Source organism: Pteropus vampyrus, unplaced genomic scaffold, assembly GCF_000151845.1.
Source record: "Pteropus vampyrus isolate Shadow unplaced genomic scaffold, Pvam_2.0 Scaffold20, whole genome shotgun sequence".
In the NCBI taxonomy this organism is placed as follows: Eukaryota; Metazoa; Chordata; class Mammalia; order Chiroptera; family Pteropodidae; genus Pteropus; species Pteropus vampyrus.
Window position 1 is genome coordinate 3,998,879 of NW_011888801.1, and position 7,516 is coordinate 4,006,394.

Below are 7,516 nucleotides of genomic sequence, written 5' to 3' on the forward strand. Positions count from 1 at the left end.
CATAGATAGCTTAGCTGGATAGAAAATTCTTGGTTCACAATTTATTTATGAGTTTTTTGAAACACTGCTTTATTTTTGCCTTGCTTTTTACATTGTGTTTGAGAAATATGATGCTAGTCTAATTATTATTATCATAAATTGTTCTATTTTATGATAATAAAATAGAACAATTTTGCCAGGAGGTCTTGAGATTTTTTCCTTATCCTTGTAGTCTAATAGTTTTACTGGAACGTATTTTGGAGTTGATGTTTCCAGGTTTACTTTCCTATGCACCAATGGAATCTTTTAATACATAGAGTCAGAATATTTTTCTGAAAGATTTTTTTAGATCATAGTTCAAATATTATTTATATCGCTCTGTTTTAGTTTTGTCTCTTCAGATTTCAATTATATACACATTATTCCTTCTTTTCTGTCTTTCCCTTTCCCCACTTTCCTCTGACCTTTTATTTCTTTTTTAATATCACTATTATTTTCTTGGCTAGTTTCCTGAATCTTTTCAATGTCCCTCATTAAATTTTTACTTGCTACCATTATTTTGGATATCTTATAATTTAGTGGTAATTTCTGAACTAAGATTTTTTTCTTCTATTTCTTTCTAAATTCAATTAATTTTTTTTGTTTCTTCCTGTTTTTGTCTATTTTTGTTCTTAGTTATTAAATTTTAGATTCAGTGTATTTTTTTAGATCCCCAATTGCTAATTTAAGGTTATTTAAATAATACGGAGCATTGGTCAGAATTTTTCTGTTTCATAGTTTTTTCTTTGTTGGGAGGTGTGGGCAGTTTCATCATCTGAAAATAAAGAATTCTTGCTTAATATATTTTTTGTACTAACTCCTTACAGATTTTGTGCCATTTTTTCTTATGTTCATTTTCTAGTTTAAGGGTAGATTGCAATATTCTTAGTTCAAAGTCATTCTCTTTTCTTAATGCAGTGAAGCCCAGCTTATTCAGTGGATGTCTATTTATGAAGGAGAGTTGTGTGTGTTTTTTTTTTTTTACTTTATTTCTTTCAGAATCATAAAATTTCCTCTTTTTGCTTCTATTCTCCTTCACTACCCAATTTCCAAAGAGAATTTTGTCTTTCTATTTGCTTTTCTGTCCTCCAGAAGCTATATCTTTCAAAATCTGTCTCTTAATTACACATATTTTAAACTTCTTCCTTCCTGTTAGTGCTCTCAACTACCAGGGAACTTTTTGTTAACATTTTCACACTTAAAGTGGTGTCTCATTTTGTTGGTTTTTCAAGAGCAATTTTAAGCCAGCTGCTAGCTCTGCTCTTCTCTCCTACCTTCAGTGTTTTTACATTGCCCCTGCTGACCTCAAAAGCATGTGGCAGGGGTGTGAAAGACTACTCAGTGGCATTTGATGTTTTCCCTTTTCTAAATTATAATTGCTTTTAAGTTTGAGCCTTCTCTTTTCTGTTTATGCTGAGGGTGTGGTTTCAGGGGAGGAGGAAGACAGAGATAGCAAAGAGAGAAGAATAAGAATATAAGAATAAGAATAAAAGAATAAGAATAGAATAAGAAGGAGAAGAAGGAAGAAGGAGAAAGAAGAGGAGGAGAAGGAAGAAAAGGAGATTAAGGGAAGGAGGAGGAGGACCGAGAAAGGATATGTGTACATATATAGTGATACACCAACCTTGACAGCAGTCGTTGTGTTTGGCCTCTTGGAAACCTTAGGTGTATTTTTAACAATTCGCTTGCCCTAGTTTTTCTGTAGAAGAAAGAAAAATTGTTTTGTCAGAAAAAAGATTTCTTATATTCCAGCCTCAGCTAGCCCTTCGTTGATAGCATTTTGGCTGTTTCTTAATGACTCTTTTTATCATGGGTCTAAAAAAATCATAAAAAAAGTACATCTTCATTATGTGGAGATATTTTCTTAAATTTGAATTCTAAATGGTCTCTTAAAATCACTCCAAAGCATGTGTGTGAATGAATTTGTGTGCATGTATATGTATGTTATATGTACATATATGTTCATATGTATATGTATATAACATTTTGATTCTCCCTACTTCAGCTATCCACCCCCAGTGTCACACTCTTTAACTTGTAAACATCAGTCTTTTACCTTCAGAATATTCTGTTCTTAAGAGACCTTCCCATGTTTCTAGGTCTTACTTTAATAGTTCCTTAGCTCCCATCTGACCTCATCAAAGCTTCAGTCTCCAATTCATGAATCCTACCACTCTCTCAAAATCCTTTTCTCTCAGTCTTGCTATTTTCTCCTCATACAGGTAATAGTCCATCATCTATTACTATAATTCAGTGCTTGCAATCTCAAGCTTACAGGGTCAGACAGAAAACATAAAAGAGACAAACAGGCAAAACAGAACACAGCAAGAACACAGTGGGGAAGTGGTGAACCAAATTGATTGTGCTCCATCTAAAGGCATTCAAATAGGTAATTTTAATACAATGTGTGAGCCAAACAAAATCTGTCTCCAGGCTAAATTTGTCCATTCACCTCTTGCCTTATTTCCATTTATTGCTATCCTCTAAAATCTCAACTTTTGTTGAACTCACTATCTTCTTTCCATGTGTTTGCATCCAAGTTGCTTCACACTGAAGAAGAGAAAAATCATACTATCAGGCTGACCAGCTTCACCTTTAATTCACTATCATATCCTGAGTTGGGCACCCTGCTATGAGCAGCCATTCTTCTGCACTGTTTAGAAAGATTTCTATTCCATTCTCAGAGATGACAGTTTCATAATTCTACTCCTCACGTGTCTTCTTATTAGAATGCTTTTGGCTGTAGTAATAGAGTTCTCAACTAAAATGGTTTCTATTTATAAGAAATCTATCCTCTAAACTCAGTTACTTGTTACCCTATTTCTTTCTTTCGTAACGATCATTATAGTCTACAATCATTTGCTTTTTCTTTACTGTTTCATTTTTTTTTCCTCCACCAGAACATAAACTCTCTGAGGGAAAGAACCACATCTCTTATTCATTAAGTAGCTCCAGGGTCTAGAGCAATGGTTGTCATATATTAGGTACTCAAAAGCACATGCTAAATGAAGGAATTAATCCAGACAAAGGTTCAACATGTTTGAAATGCCAAGAAATCTGGGAAAAAGTGTTGTTGCATGTAAGATCAAGAACAGGGCTTGGCAAACTTTTTTTCTGTAAAGGTCTAGATAATAAGAATTTTCAGCTTTGCAGGCCATACAATCTCTGTCACAATTATTCAGTTCTGCTAGTACAGCATGAAAGCAGCCATAGGTAACACGCAATAAATGGCAGGGTCTTGATGTGGACCATAGTCATAGTTCACAGACCCCTGGTCTAGATGAACAAAGTCATAGTTCACATACCCCTGGTCTAGATGAACAGAGTCTTTGCACAAACCAATATCCTGGGCTCGTACTGCTGCTTGTGGATGCTCAAGAAATTATGTATGCATGTGCGTATTCACATCTCTATTATCCACTGAAAGGCCACATGTCACAGTGGTTGAGAGTATGGACTCTAGAGCCAGATTGCCCCATTCAAGTCCTGGTCTTCCATGTATGTACTTCATGACCATGGACTAGTCTCTGCCCTCTCTGCACTTCTGTTTCCTTGTCCTTAAAATAGGGATAATGACAGTGTCTATGTTGTAGGGGCAAATGAGGATTAAATGAGGTTATCCTTGTCAAACATTTGGCACATAGTAACTGCTAGATATATGTGTTGAATAAATGTGAACTAGGTCCTTGCTAAGCACTTTGCATACATTGTCTTATTTACTTCTCACAGATGCCCAGTGAGGTATTATAAGGTGTAATAAGTGAGGTATTATACTTTAAATATATGGAAGCTGAGACTCAGAAAAACTAGATAAGAGTCCATGGTCACACAGTTAGCAACCATAGTTATCCAGATAAATAGAGTTAGAGATAAAAGGCCAGATAAATAGAGTTAGAGATAAAAAGCTCTGAAAAGAAAGTATCATGCATTTCTCCTACCCAATATCAGTTTAAAATAAAGACAACTGATGTAGATTGGCTTCTGCACTGGATTTAAACACATAACTGCACATACTCTGATATACTTCTCATTAAGAGGAATCCCCACCTCTTAAATCTTGGTCTATTTAAGATTGCTTCAACCAACAGAGTATGGTGAAAGTGACACTATGTGACTTCCAAAGGGCCACCTATCTTTTGCCTTGTTCACTGGAACCCAATCTCTTAGAACTCTGAGGTGCAATATAAAGAGTCCCATTACCCTGAGGCTGCCTTGTTGGGAGGAAGCACAAACCACATGGAGAGACCATGCATAGGTGCTTAAGTCAATAGGCCCACCTGAGCCCAGCCTTGGAGTCATCCCAGCCTAACAGCGAGACCTCTGAGTAAGTCTTCAAATAATTCCAGCCCCCCAGCCATGTAGTAATCTATAGCCATTTAACTCTTTCACGCTGAGGCCCCAGACATCAAGTAGCAGACAAACCATTCCTAGTGTGATCTGTTTGAGTTCTTAAACCATAGAGTCCATGAGCACAATAAAATAGTTGGTGTTTTATGGGCGTAAGTTTTGGGATGTTTTGTTATCACATACATAAACAGAACAGCTTCTTTCCAGATTTTCCGAAACTAGAATTATGGTTGACTTTATCAATGCTTGTCTTCCTTTATTTTTCAGTGGCCTAGCTTTGTCACTACCCTGAAAGTTTTTTGAGTCATCCAGTATTAGAAGGAGCTGACATTTGAGCCCAGAAAGTCTTCCTTGAGAGAAAGGCTGCTGACCCCCTCAGTCTATGAGGTGATCATAAGAAAATCATTTTATTTCTTTAGGTCAGTTTCCTCTTCCAAAAATGGTGAGCAGAGCCTGCTTTGCCAGATAGCCATGAGAAACAAACGATAACTATGGATGCGAGACTGCTTTTAAGAAATTTAGATTCCAAGCCTTTGTCAAGAGACTGGCAGCAGAAGGTCATTTTAATCTTCCTGGAGTTCCAGCCTTGCAAAGAAGCATATTTGCACAAACAAATCAACAGTGTTGATTCCACAATCATCAGAAGAGCAAGCACACTTCTCACCACACACCGGGGGCTCCTAAAGAGTCTGTATGTGTGCACGTATGTGTAATTTAATAGTGGGCCAGCATGGCGATTTTGAAACAACTCAAGTGTCTGACATGAGAGCGAGTGACAGTTCTTGGAACGAGCGCCATGAAATGCAAGTACATTGCAAATCACTCAGTTGCGCTGTCGGGGGAATCATAGTCACCATATATATTTTCTTAAGTGTAGTTTCCCAGCAAACCTTTCATAAAATTCATGACTGACTGACCTCTGCTACATGCTTGCCTCCACAGCTTCCCCTTCCCCCTCAAGTATAACCCAGGCTTGATGTACTTGTGGCAGACACTGTTGATTGGATGCTGAACGGTATCCTAAACCCCTTCTCTCTGCCTCCTTTCATAGAGTTCAGAAGAACAATAGTTGCCATCCCAGCCTCTCATGCAGCTAGGGATAAACAGTGTCCATGAGGAACAGGCAGATTTCTTCTGGGAGAGGTTTTTTATAAAATATTTCTTTCCTGATATGAAGACACATAATGCTGGCACAGCTTTTTTCACTTACTCTTTCTACTGTGTTGAATGCATAATGGATGGAGCTATAGCATCCATCCCTCATTATGACAATGAGAGAAACTTTGAAAGTGATATCTGCTCTGATACCTCTGAACCAACTACCTCTGTCTGTAAGAAAATAGGTCCAAATTTGTGTAAGCCACTGGAATTATTCTTTTTCTTACAGATGCAGAAATTTTTTATATAAAACTTATGCCATGGACAATTAAACCATTGTCCTAAGTGAACAAATAACTTTTACATTCCTGCCCTTTATGAGGACAGTAGAAACAAAAACCTTTGAGTGTAAAGTCACTTAGAAGCCACACATTTCTCTCCTTCTACTGGTCCATGACTTCACAAACTCTCTCTCTGTGTTCTTCCCACAGCTTTGCCACTTTTCTGGCTCAGGCCCAATGTCCTTCTGCCTAGACCACTGAAACAGCTTCCCTGATTTTCTTCTTTTCTCCATTGTGGTACACCCCCATTCTTCACACCGAAGCCATAAGGGTCTTTCTAAAAGAAAACGTCCATCCATATGTGCTCCACTCATGAAACTCTGAACTTCTTTAGTCTGCTGAGAAGACCTTCCGTGATTTGGCTGCTGTGTCCTTCTCCAGCTTCTTTTTCGGCAAATTCTTTTGCACTGACCCCTCTCTGCAACATTCTCAGACCCTCAAACTCTCAGCTGCAACCACACTAAACTTAAAAATCTCTCTCATTATTCTAATCCTTCTGCCTGGGTTCTCCCTCTCACCCCAGATTTTACTGATCTAGGTACATACACACGCACACATGCACACTTCCCCTAGATTTGTTGTTTCTGTTAAGTACTCCCATAGCACTCTACTCCAGTACTTGTAGAAGCAAACGCACAATGCAAGCAAATATCTTTGTGACCAGATGATAAGCCAGGATCAGGGCAATGCCTGAGTATATCTTATTTAATGTTGTAATGCCCATGCCTAGAGAAGTGCCTGGCATATAGGCTTGGAAGGTATATTGAAAGATATTTTGATCACCTCCTATTCACCATATTGGTAGGGGAGAGATCATCCACCCTACATAGTAGGAGATGGACAAACACAAAACACCAGAGACCAGACAGATGAAACAGACAGCAGTTTATCAGCCATAAATACTAACAACTCAAGGGAAGAGGACGCCTCAGGCCATGCAAGACCACACAGCAATGCATGTGGGAATGAACCAACAGGGGCTGTGAGAGTCAGGCTTTGTGGTCACAAGAGCATGAAGAGACCCTTAGGTCATTTGGGAGGCTATGATTGGCTCATTTAAATAATTTTACAATCTGACAAGGGGTTAAAACCCATTAGGTTGAAGACCAGGTAAGGTGCAGCCGACCCAGCTGATAGGGGAACCTGCCAGGGAGGGAGTTTTTTCTGTGGGGACATTTCTGGCAAGAACAGGGAAACCCAGAGCTAGGTCCTTGGGGCTCTGATAGACTCAAAGCTGTCAAGGCAACATTTGAAAATTTAGACCTTACAAAGGAAAGAAGAAGGGAAGAGAAGAAGAGAGGAAAGGAGGAAGAACAGAAAGAAGAAACTTTCCCTTTATATTCTGGCCTTAATAAATTCAGTGGTTACTGTAGTAGACTACTTCAATGCCAGAAGTTAGACAGGGTGACTTTTCAGTTACCATACTGGCACTCATTGATTGGTTGACCCAATCTTCATTTACAACCTTCTTTTCTTTATCTGCTTTCAACTAGGCCTGGTCAAAGTGCTGGCCAATTGGAAATAAGAGGAATTGTGCCATGGGATTTCTGGAGAAGCTTTAGCTTCTTGATTTAGGCAATATCATTTCCTCCTTCTTCCCCTTACTTCGTGCCCACTGGAATGTGAACTTGATGGCTAGAGCTATAGCAGCCATACTGTAATCATTAGAAATAACCAAGAGAATCAAAAAGATCTGCAACATCTCATATACT